General features: G+C 35.9%; 1 protein-coding gene across 1 annotated transcript in view; it reads left to right on the plus strand.

Annotated features, from left to right (window-relative positions):
• LOC140674633 (proto-oncogene tyrosine-protein kinase ROS-like) overlaps positions 1 to 13210 on the plus strand; it is an 89075-nt gene that overhangs the window by 11023 nt on the left and 64842 nt on the right.

Raw genomic sequence — 13210 nt, forward strand, 5'->3', positions numbered from 1 at the left:
CATCGTCGTCGTCAGTGTGTTTTTTATCACCATCACAAACTGTGTGTTGCAAACGTTTTCGTGAAATTATATGTTTCAAAAATTCATGTATCGCTTGCAGATCGTACGATCTCTCGGGAATCGTAATTTCCGCATCGTTTTTGCCAAAGTAAAATTTATTATTCGAGGAATTCATGTTCGATATCGTGTGATAACTTTCAAAATCCACTAGACCGAGGTCGTATTCACTGTCGCTTAAATCTACGTTGGGTAAGTAGTTTGCCGCGAGAACGCTGCTCTTTCCAGTCAGCGTGAATGTCATAAACATGTTGACCAAACTGTTTAACGAATACTAAGTTAAATAGTGCAAAGTATGTCTTTAAATTCGCGTGCATCGACCGCTCGGAGAAACTGCAAGCACAATTGTCCGTAGATGGTTTGCTTATAAGTTTGATAGATGTGTGATTATATTTTATTTTTGTCACATTTAAATATCGCACCAATTCATTCGGCGGTCGAAGATTGCCAAAACTGTCAAAATATATAGCGATTCCCCCTCTTTGCATACGCTACCCAGTGAGTACCCGAGCCTTTAATCCAAATTTATGATGCCGCTCTCGTTTCGATATATACCACCGATCGGTAATGAGTCACGCATAAAAACACCTTTAAAATACGGAATGTGCATACGTTTTACTAGTTGCAGCAGTTGTATGTTGGTAGTTGCACCCTCTGGCATTTTTAATGTCTCTTTGACGTTTTTTTTTCTTCTTTCTCATTGAGACTCCTCGTCCGTATTTGTATGGCGCGAGATACAATCCGCGACCTTCCATGGCGCGATTGTGACGTAGCATCTCTTAAAACTGACGTTGTGTAGCTTTTTCGTCGTTCACCATCTTTGCTACACCAGCCGCTCTATCAATTAGAGATCCGAGAGCCCAACACTGGCAGAATCGGTAATACACCCCCGCGTATCGCTACCGGAAATTCGTATTTTCACCGTCTTTTTCTTCGTTTTCGTCTTTAGACCCATACCGAACTTCGTCTTGGTTTTCATCACTGTCCAGCTGTGGCTGCGGCTCTCTCACCGAGAGACGAATCTTTCGCAGTGATGCGAGTTTGCGCCTTCTTGGCGAGTATCCTATCCGCCGTGTGTCTTTCGGCAAGATCGTTACTTCGAAAGTACGCTATATCGTGTTCACGACACGCCGCGTCCAATGGGTTAATACCTCGATCGCCTCTAGCCAATCGTTTTTCTAGCCGCGTGCCCGGACCGCAAAACTGATATCCAGGAATATGCAATTCGATAGGAAGCGCGTTTATCGCACGATTTAATAGACCTCTACCTATTTGCGTTGACATTCACGACAATCTTTTATCATCGGCGTTGGACCGTCAATGTGCGTTTGTTGCCACGGTCGATTGTAATGTTCGAAACAGCGACGATAGGTTTGAACCTATTTAACCTCCGAATCCGCCTTTATGTATTCCGGAAGTTTGTTCCACACGTAGTGGACGTGATTGCCACACATTCGCAATAAAACTGCTTTAGATACAAACTGTAGCTGTTCGGCACTCAAACCGAGAATATTGTAAGGACTTGATAGCAGGACAAACATTTTTTCGTTACTGAACACCTTGTAGTTCCGCGCAATTATAAATAGACAGGCGTGCGATTCGAATCGGAAGTGGGAAAATGAAATTCGTGCGATAACCTTTCGCGATACGCGTGACAAATTACGACGCCAGATTACGCTCGATGAGGGACAACACGGAGATGCGTAGACACGGTACGATGCTGCCGAATACTATACGCGCAATCGTTTGCGGATTAGTTTAATAGAAAGTCCGCACAGCGTCCACTTTGAAAATGTGTACGTGTATTCAAAGTCACTGCAACAGCCAAAATATCTGGAGAATTTGTTAACGTCGATCGATGAAATCGGCTATTTTACATTCTCCAATAACAGTGACGTTATTCCACCGAGTGAAGCACGTCCAAACTCGATTTTCGTTTTTGATGACGTGGCGTGCGATAAACAAAACACGATAAGAGAATATTTTTCAAATGGACGCCACTCGAACGTCGACTGCTTCTATCTCTACCAAACATACGCGAGAATACCGAAACATCTTTTACGCGACAACGCGAACCTGTTAATCTTGTTTAAACGGGATGGCCCCAACTTGAAACACGTGTACAACGATCACGTGAATACCGACATGTCATACGAGGATTTCAGTGAGTTATGTCGTACTTGTTGGCAGCAAAAGTATGGATTTCTCGTGATAGACAAGGATAGCTTGCTTACAAACGGGCGATACAGAAACGGATTTAACGTGTTTGCGATACCACAAAACGATTAGTCGTTGCTTACATTCTGTCGTGAGGTGTGAAACGCGAGCGTTTAACACTCTATCGATATGGCTGGGAGCAATAATATTCGCGAGCGTGAAAAGATGGCGAAGGAGATTGCAAAAACGAGCGAATCGATCCGCAAGAAACATCGCGCTTTGAAGACCGGTAACATCGATGACGATATCGCGGTCAAGACCCATTTTAAACCTATTATCGAACCGCTGCAAAAGATTGTCGACAACTCGATCGCGGTGAAAAATAAGTCGGAGAGTAGCGCAAAGATTAAAATCTTACCCATCAAGCGATACAAGGAGGATGAGAAAGAAGAGGATAAAGATGAGGAGGAAGAGAAAGAGGAAGATGCGATACCGAAAAAAAGGAAACGATCGGACGTTTTACTGTATGAACCGTCGATAGCTTCTACGCCGTTAGCCGCACCAACAAGCGTAAACGAAGGTGTTTTCGAAACTTCGGGCAACATGCTCGAAATATCGTTTGTTCGAAACAAATTACAAACGCCGGAAGATCAAGAAACGTTGCGGGAGTACTTTGGACCACTTGGGCAAAAGTACATAGGCGCTTTGCTCAGTGGCGACAGAAATCACGAGATTGATCATGTGTATGAAGTCTATTTTGACAGAAAGAATGAAATGCGACTCGGCAACAAGCGATTCGACATGAACAAAGATGACTCCATTACTATAGACAACGTGCGGTACATTGGAACGCCAGGGGTAATTATTCAGAAGAGCTGCCTCACCTCAGATTTCGATCAAAATAGGCTTATTCGACGCGTTTTGGCTCGAAACGGACGAATCTAGCAGAGATAATCGTCGCTCAGCCCCGCGAACAGAGATCTTAATTGTTAAAAATGACAGATTTCACAGTTAGGAAATCTATCTTGCTGACTGAATCTAGCGATATGAGCATGCGCTGCGGTCACGCACGCATGCGTTTTAGTAACTTAACAGCACGGTGCACGAAATTTTAATATGTAAATTTTTTTAAATAATGTAGTTATGCATGTTGCAAACCTCTGTGGAATTGTATATGCATTGCAAAGTACATGCTTAGATCGGAGTGCATAGGGGGACGGGGCAAAGCCCCGTCCCCATAAGAAAGTATAACAAAACTTGAGAGCGTAGAAACTACCAAGGCTGACAGTACTGTGTGGAAGTTTCAATGTAAAATCTTAATTCAATCTATGTCCGAACTCTTACACTACATTTATAATTTTTTATTCATAATCTTACAAAATAAATACTGAATGCATCGATGCACGATTCATTGAGCCATTTGCCTAGCAGCGCTTCAGTCAAATAGCATTTGCTTACAAAAATCGCATTGAAACTTCCACACAGTACTGTCAGCCTTGGTAATTTCTACGCTCTCAAGTTTTGTTATACTCTTTTATGGGGACGGGGCTTCGCCCCGTCCCCCTATGCACTCCCATCTAAGCATGTACTTTGCAATGCATATACGATTCCACATGGGTTTGCAACTTGCATAGCAACATAAAAAGAATTTACATATTAAAATTAAAAAGGATTTATTTAAAATTTTAATATAAGTTACCAAAACGCATGCGTGAACGTCAGACACATGCTAATAAACGTCAACGCTTTTGCACCTATAAAAACGTTCCGACATGTTCGTCACAGCGTCGGCCAAAAATTTCTATTCTTTTCCTACGACATCCTAATCATAAAATGTCCATAAAAATAAGAAACATTGTTCTAATGGATTCTAAAGTGCTCCCGGCTATAAATCAACCACAAAAATAAACACCTCGCAGTTGCAATTCTTCCTTAATAATTATGAAAGATGTTTTGCTCCAGTTTTATGGGAAATTTTCCGCGAGGGTGCAAAGCTACCAAACGTCGGCGCTTAAAATCTCTGTTTCCATAATATCCTAATGATCATAAAAACTAGAAAAGAAACAGTTTTATGAGCTCTAGAGCGCCCACTTATATGTTCGAGCAGCCGAACGTTGATGCAGTTGCAATTCTTCCTTAAAAAATAATAAGGAAGATGTCTCACTCCCGTTTTATAGGAGATTTTCGGCGAGGGTACAAAGCTGCCGAACGCCGGCGTTTAAAATCCTAATGATAAAACGGTCATAAAATAATCATAAAAATTAGAAAAGAAACAGTTTTATGGCTTCTAAAGTGCCCCCGGCTATAAATCAATTACAAAGATAAGATTTTCCGCGAGGGTACAAAGCTGCCGAACGCCGACGCTTAAAATCCTAATGATAAAATGGTCATAAAATAGTCATAAAAATAAAAAAAAAACAGTTTTATGGCTTCTAAAGTGTTTCTCCCCCCCCCCCGGCTATAAATCAATCACAAAGATAAACATCTGTTTTCGAACCCTGAGTCTTTCCCCCCCGTAACGTTAGACCCCTCACGCCCTCCCTGCACTTCCCTCGAGCTCCCCTGGGTTAGAACTCCCCCTATAACCGTACTAAAATCTTATATTATTTTGCTAAATTTGCAATAATTAATGAGATTTAAATTAATAAAGATCGGCCAATACGTGCCAGGATAAGCGCGCGGCGCGAAGAAGCCTCCTACTTGTTACTTGATACTAGGCGCGCGACGAGACAGTAGGCGGAGCGCTCTACAAAGGACGTACAAAGGGTGTACTGAAAGAGACACGTACAGTGCGTGCTGTGTTTATGTCTTGCCACGCGCCTAGTATCAAGTAACAACTGGGAGGTTTCTTTGCGCCGCACGTTTAAACTGGCACGGATTGGCCGATCTTTATTAATTTATATCTTATTAATTATTGCGAATTTAGCAAAATGATATAAGATTTTTTTTCAGTTTAACACGCTCTATCTACCCACGAGAGTTGATCTGCCAATTCGGGGACACCTTGTATATATTCTTACATATTAAGAATATCTAATACTTTTTTATTTTTTTAAAGGATTTTTGTCTTTAGTTAAGAAAACCCTTTTGGCGCTTATTTTAGAGGAAAATATTCTAAAAATAAGTGGTATATTCTTAAGATGAGAATATGATTTTTTCGGTGTAGTAATATGATCAAGCATCTGATGCTAGCAATACGTTTGAGATTTTTAAACAAGAGTGATATAATATGGTAAAGCATTTAATGCTAACATTATGTTGGGAACATGCAAATGTTTTATTTCCGACATCAAATGCTGGCAAACAATAACACAATGGACGACATATGTAGATTCGTAGCAAGATACTAACATCTTTTTTAGCGATATGAAAACAATTTGTGCTCATACTGGCTATCTGGGTAGTAAAAGTAATAACTTAACCTATAAGTATAGAAATTTGTAAATCTAAGCATCTAAAATTAATAGTTTAAATTTGTGCTTGTAGGATAACTGATTAAAATACCAAGTCTAACAAAATAAGATAAATCTAACACAATAAATATATAAAATTAATTATTTATGTGTTCATATTTGGCGCGTATTTGCACTTATATAAAATTTACAAAAGGTATCTTGCTTTATTGCTTGGTATAACATGGTATCAACTACCTAGATACCAAAACAGTTAGCCACGCCTCTATCACATATTACCAGACACGCGAAAACGTTCTTGTACAGTTCGGTATACTTTGGTTGCTATATTAGAGTCAAGCTAAAAATCACCTATTATTATCAATAAATTCTTTTAATATCGATTGGTAATTATACCATGTATGGTATTTCAAATATCAATTTCCTAGATATCTCTGCAGTAGTTAATACAATATTGTTTATTGTAATATTTATTCTAACATCTTCTTATATCAACTGGCTGACCAGATAAACTGTCAATTATCTTGTTTAGCGTAGGTATTAGAACGCGATTTATTTGTTCAGTTTGACCATTTGGCTTTTGGACAGCCAGATGTTATCTCTTTACATTTTATTTCATTTTCTACTTTGAAATTGTCAAATTCTTTAGAGATAAAAGTACTATGGAAGTAATTATGGTAGGCTTACGGTATTATAGGCGAAATATTATAGCAAATAAACAATAATTTTTTTATTATTAGCATTAGATTTAGTTACGTATAATTTTACAAGTAAAAGAATAAACTATTAGAAAAATGTATAACTTTAAGTTACTTAAAATAACAAATCGCCGTTTTTTTTATATACTGATATTTCTTAACAGATATTTAACTGGCTTCTTAATTATATATTGATCTGTTCTCAAAATACTATCCTTAGATTTTTTAATATTTTACTTAATCTTTTAATTAAATTAGCATTCTTATTTTTACATGATAATATTATAAATTAAAATCAAATAAATTGTCTTCAATTATTAATACATTGATAATTCCACTAATCAAAACATTTACATGCTTTATATTCTATTATCGTACTCGACAATGTTCTGTAACTCAAGTGCCTATAAGCATCTTCAAGCTGTTCTGAGATTTAAATCTTCTTTACCTAAAGCTTTAAAGTAAAAGTTTCAACGCATTACAATAAGTAATAATTTTAAATTTATAATAATGAGATAATTATGAATACGCTTGAGTGCATGGATAATGGTTACTGATTTCTTTTCAAATTATTATATTAACTTCCAGCGCTACAACTTAATGTATGCCTAGAAAAATAGAAAATAAAGTAAAATTTAAGTTTAGCCTTCTTTTGCATTAATATTACCAAATTAAGGTTTTTTGATGATGCAACTAAAAGTATATTAGTGCAATCATTGGTGCTATACGTAAGTCGGCTAACACCGAAGCACTAACTAACTTCTCCTCTCTTTAAATTACTTAAAAATTCTTTTTTTTTCCTATTTTGAATATAAGACTCTTCCTTTTTAACAAATCGTTGAGCGGTTTGGCAATGAAATTGAAAAATTTTGTATAATTTATCTGAAATAGGAGCAAAGTCTAAACATATAAATATATTCTATACATTACAAAGTATTAGAAAATTTACAACCGCTTGCACACCACTTTTAGATGGATTTATACTTGCTTACTAAATATCCTAACTATTCAATGCTAAAGTAAACAAAAATTTGCATTTATCAACTCTTAGTATAAGATGTACGTATCTCTACTAATACTCTAAAAATACATTGTAATATACACATATTAATACATATGTTAATCGAATGTCATGATAGCTATTATAAAATCATTGATATATATTTTAACTATTAACATCACTATTAATTAATATCCGTTATTAATCAAATTCTTTAATTTCTTCCCAATCAATATTTCTTAAACATTGGATATATATATATAATATATTTTTAGAATATATATATTCTTCAAAACATCTTGTTTCACAGAACTCAAAAATGTACTTTGTTAGTATAGGAACAAAGTGATAAACTAAGTGAATTTGTAAATAATATTACTATAAATTAATTTCAATGTTATTGTTCGATTTTTACAAACGTTGAGGAAATATAAGAAACTCAGATAATACTAATAGTTTAAGCTGATTTATTATAATTTTAGAGAGTCAAATTATGCAAAATTCGGCTCTTTAGCGACTATCTTAAATTTATAAAGAATACACAAAATTTATAAAGAGGTTTCACCTATAATACTTCCAGGATTCAACTGGCACTGTAATCGAGTCACTATTCTCAAAATATTAACTACATTTATAAAATTATCATCTTGGCTTAACATCTTGAAAAATATTCTTTGAAGACTGTCAAATGCTGTTACTGTTCCATTTATTTAAGTTTCAATTAGTCTTAATGAATTTATACTGCGATCGACATTCTATTTATTAATGTACGCTGAAGAAGACTCAAAATGAGCTCGAAATGTTCGATTTTATATATATTTGCGATTTGATGTTTTTGAAATCATACCAATTCACGACACATGCGTAGATTTCGTTCAATGTTAATATATTAAATTTGTAACTACATTAAACATTCTATTATATTTACAGTTTTAATTATTCTCAATTGTTACCTAATTCCGTTTATACGATACATAATTTACTCTCTATTGCCTGTATTGCTTTTTATTTTAATCTTATTAATAATAAAAAATAAATATGACGTATTTAATTCTGCTATCGTTATTCATTTTCTATCACTTTTTATATTATTTTCCGATTCCGTATTTATAAAAAAAATTATTTTTTTACAGCAATGAAATGTTATAATTAATGATTCAATGAATTTTTTTATAAGCATCTACACTAACCATAAAATTATTTTCTGTTTATAAAATTATTTTCTGGTTACTTCAAATTTTAGAATACCTATTTCAATATTCTGTATTGTAGTCTCCCTATCATCACAACATACACAAAACACAAAATTATTATTTCGTTTTAATACTTTAATTTATTTTGCCTTATTAGATTTTTTACAAGAGAAAATTTTGCAAAATAAGAGGTGGAGGTGGTAAATTATTAAAAAATTTGACATTTTAAAAAAATATAATGACACTATTGTAAAGAGTACAAAATATCATAAAACTTTTGTACAAAACATTTTTTTATATATCTTATATTTTCAAAGATATTCGCTAAAAATGAAAAATTCATTATTTTTCGAAGGGTTATTTTAACCCCTAAACGTTAAGATACGCCGCTAAAAAAAATATGGGTCTAATATTTTTTATGCTCTAAAACATATCCTATCCATATAAAGTTCATTAAAATCGGTGAGGGACACTTCCGACCATTCCCTTGTAAGTTGATGTTACGTCCTATCGCCTCCACGTTTCTTCCTCTCACGCGGAGTAATTGATAAGCGATAAACGAGAAGTTATTCGACAAACGGACCGTTCTTGCCACACAACACTTTAAACATTTCAACACGATTTCTCAACGAATACAGAAGGGCTCGATGATGAAATACGTTACGGTTCGTCACTACATAGGATTAAATAATAATCGCTCAATTAGTAATAAGGAAAAGTCACTCCACAAACGAACCGTTCTTGCTACATACCTTAAATATTTAGACGTAATTTCCAAACGAGTACAGAAGGGACCAAAGACAAATTATCAATCTCTTCTGTAACTGAATAATAAACACAGCTAAGTAAATTCTGAAATTTCCTAATTTTCATGAGCTCAGCAACAATTAAAACAAGGCGGAGAAAAGATACCTTCGGACCAATATGTAGTCCCGCCCAACACGCCTCAGGAAAATTATATAAAAAGGGAGAGTTGCGAGAACGCTTATAAACATTATTCTTAACACTCCTCAAGCTCTTAGAACTTTTAGAGTCTCAGAAATTCGGAATTGATAGTGTCAGTCAGTAGTGTCGTATAAGTAACTTCCTTCGGAAACTTGACTTTCGTTCGGGCTCTCCTCTTATTTGATAACGCAAATTCAGTGCGTGATCCATGACCACAACTCTCGACGCTCAGCTGCAGCACAACACCATGAAACCACCGAACATAAGACTTCACCAAAATAGTAAGTCGAGCTTAATTAGATAAAATCAGTTCTACCCGTAACACATGCACACAGTCCTTTTATAACAACAACAAGAAAAAAAATGTAACTTTTTACCCAGAACATAAAATTTTAGACTCTCACTCTTTCCCTCATTATTCTGGGTAATGACCTCTGCATTAATGTAACATCCGCGATTAACACACACATACACACACACACACATACACACACACACTTAAATCTAAGGCCGCTATAAGAAAAATTATATGAAGAAAACATATGTATAACGTTAGGATTTAAATAAATAAATGTAGATAGATAGATACGTTTATTCCGGGTCCTACAAGTTTCCGGGGTGTTTTCAAGGGACACTATACCCTTTACAATCTCCCTTCTCTTACCCATACATATAGCATTTCATATTTACACTTTACATAATTATACTCCCGAGATTCTCCCTGAATCTTTGTCAAATCCTTCTCTTATCCTCCACTCTAACCCTCCCTTTTTCTTCCTCGAACCTGGCCATTGTACAGCCTTACAAACTGTTTCCCTCTCCCTCCCTCGCACCTTACTCTCTCAACCCTATTCCTCCTTTCCTCCCTTTTACTTTCCCCCTGTCTCTTCCTCTCCTTTCTCTTCCGAGCCCTCTTCCCTTTTCCTCTTTTCTCTTTTCTTTCCTCTGACACTCCTGCTCTCTCCACCCCTTCTTCACCCTTCTCACCCCCCTTTCTTCCTACTTCCCTTCTCTTTCTTCTCTCTTCTTCCTCTAGATTTTCTCTATCCTCTCCGCTCTTTAACAATTGACCCTGTGTCCTTCCTCCCTTTCTCTCAGTTATCTTCCTCTTCTCTCTTCCTTTCTCTCTCTTCCCCTTCTGCGTTCCTTCTCGACTATGGTATCCCTCTCCTTTTCCTCCTTTTTTCCTTCCAAACTAATAGCACCCTCTCCTCTCTCTGATCCATTTCTCGTCTCTCCTTCCCTCTACCCCTCAATCCTTTCTTTCTTTCTCTCAGACATCCTCTTCTTATTTCCTCTTGTCTCTTTCCTTTTTCTCTTCTCCCTCCTCTGTCTCCCATCTCCTCTCTTCTTCTACCCATCTTCATCTCCTCCCATCCACGCTTAGTTCCCTGCAAGTCGCCACCACTCTCCTGTCTCTCGCTCTCTCTCTTTTTGCTGCCTCCCCGATCCTCCATCTCGTCCTCCTCTTCTCCAACGTCAGGTCCTCGTTTACTCCCACTCCCCAGTTTCCTCTAATTTCTCCTTCCTTCCCTAGCACCTCATCCCTGTCCTCTCTTCTTCATTTCTGTCAGCATCATCCACGTTCCGTCTTCTCTTCTTCTTTCCTCTATCCATTCCATCCTTAACTTCTTGCCTACTTCCCTCTCCACAATACCTTTCACAATACACTTCCTCTCTTCCTGATCCTCTCCTTCTATTCCTCTCCATATTACGTTCCTCTCCCTTTTCTTCCTTCTTTCCTCTTCCTCCCTTCTCGCTCTCTCTCTTCTTTCCATCTCCTTACATTTCTTCTCCTTTCTTACTCTCCGCTCTTCTTTCCATCCTCTTCCAGATACTCCCACTTATTCTTCTTCTTTCTTTCCTCCTTTTCCTTCTCTTCCACCCACTTTTTCTCTTCATCTTCTTCTACCACCCTCCACCAAAATAAATAAATATAATTGAATTATTAAATGATCAGCAAATTTATTTAATTCCCTCTCTCTCTCCGCGACAGATCACACTTGGTCCCGTCCCGTGTAAAAGAGATTAGATTCTCTGACCAAAAAAAGGCCACCGAGCGAGTGTTCGCATAAAAAGTGTAATAATGACATCCCGTCGTTTATCTGTTTTGCTAACCTTCAGCTCGCTCGGCCGAGTCACTCGTTGATAAGACATTTGATATCGGAACAGTTCCTGTTACGTCCTTCCTCTGACCCATCCTTTCCACGGGCCTGGACGTAACATTGATAAATGCAAATTGTTGTTTACTAGCATTAAATATTTAGGACATTTAGTAACTAAAGCAAGTATAAGTCCATTTAAAAGTGGTGTGCAAGCGGTAGTAAGTTTTCTAATACTTTGTAATGTATAGAATATTTATATGTTTGAATTTGCTCTAATTTAAGAAAAATTATACAAAATTTTTTAATTTCATTGCCAAACCACTTAACGACTTGTTAAAAAGGGAGATCATTATATTCAAAATAGGAGAAAAAAGAATTTTTAAATAATTTAGAGAGAGGAGAAGTTAGTTAATGCTTTAATGTTAGCTACGTATAGCACCAATGATTGCACGTCACCAAACAATGAATATTCAAATGCTGTTATATATAAGATGTCCGATAATAATTTCATTATCTTTTATGTGCAGATAAAGCGAGTTAAATCAAGGATCAATTATCGTAATAATTAATAAAAAATTAATTAATTAAAATGGTCGCAAGCAATTATTATCATCAAACTATATTGCTCATACAGCACGGAAATGTTGCAGAAACATTGCATAGATATTACACTGAAACATTGCAATATTGCATAGAAGTTGCGAAATATCGCTGCAATGTTGTTGCAAGATTGCGGCAACATTGAAATGTCCGCCCTGGGAGATATTGCAATGAAACATTGCAGCAACATTGAAATGTATGCTTTTAGAAACATTGCAATAAAATATTATAGCAACATTGAAATGTGTGACCTCAGAAACATCCCAGACAGCACAAAGTCGACTAAAAATATTACTAAAACTGAGCATAATTTTGTCAAAGACATCTTTTAGTCGAAGCGTTTAGTCTACGGAAAGTTGACTTAAAGCTGTCTTATGACCCGAATTCAGTCTCTTATAAGCCTATCCATATGTTGACTAAAAGATGACTATTGTAGATATCTTTCAGTCGTCTTTATAGCTTCTTTTAGACATCTTTTTAGTCATTTCTAATGTTTTTTACGTCTTAATTATAAGTTATTCTTATAGATTATATTTCATATTTTGTATCTCTTATTGGATTATACCAGAAAATAAATTGATAAAAAAAAATATACTTTATATTTCATATTTAGTAATACCTGTATTCTTTGTAGTCTTTATATATTATATGTTATGAAAACTTGAATACGAGTTATAGTTAAGAGCACGACACGTAGCCGCAAACAAAGGAACACGTATATTATAAAATAGATCTTTTTTGTCTTGTCGAAAAGATGACTAAAAAAATGATCAAAAAGACATCTTTTCGTCGACTAAAATTAATTATGACTTTTAGAAGACATCTTTTAAACATCTTTCAAAAGATGACTTTTTTGTGGGTAGAAAGATATTCTTTTAGACATCTTTTAGCCTGGTTAGAAAGATGACTTTAAAAAAAAGACATCCTCTCGTCATCTTTTAGTATTATGTGCTGTCTGGGCTTTACCGCGTTGACATATGCGTGCGCTACTGAACACTGAACACTGAACAGACGACGCACATTATAAAATTTAGCGCCGTCG

Source organism: Anoplolepis gracilipes, chromosome 16 (genome assembly GCF_047496725.1).
Source record: "Anoplolepis gracilipes chromosome 16, ASM4749672v1, whole genome shotgun sequence".
Lineage (NCBI taxonomy): Eukaryota > Metazoa > Arthropoda > Insecta > Hymenoptera > Formicidae > Anoplolepis > Anoplolepis gracilipes.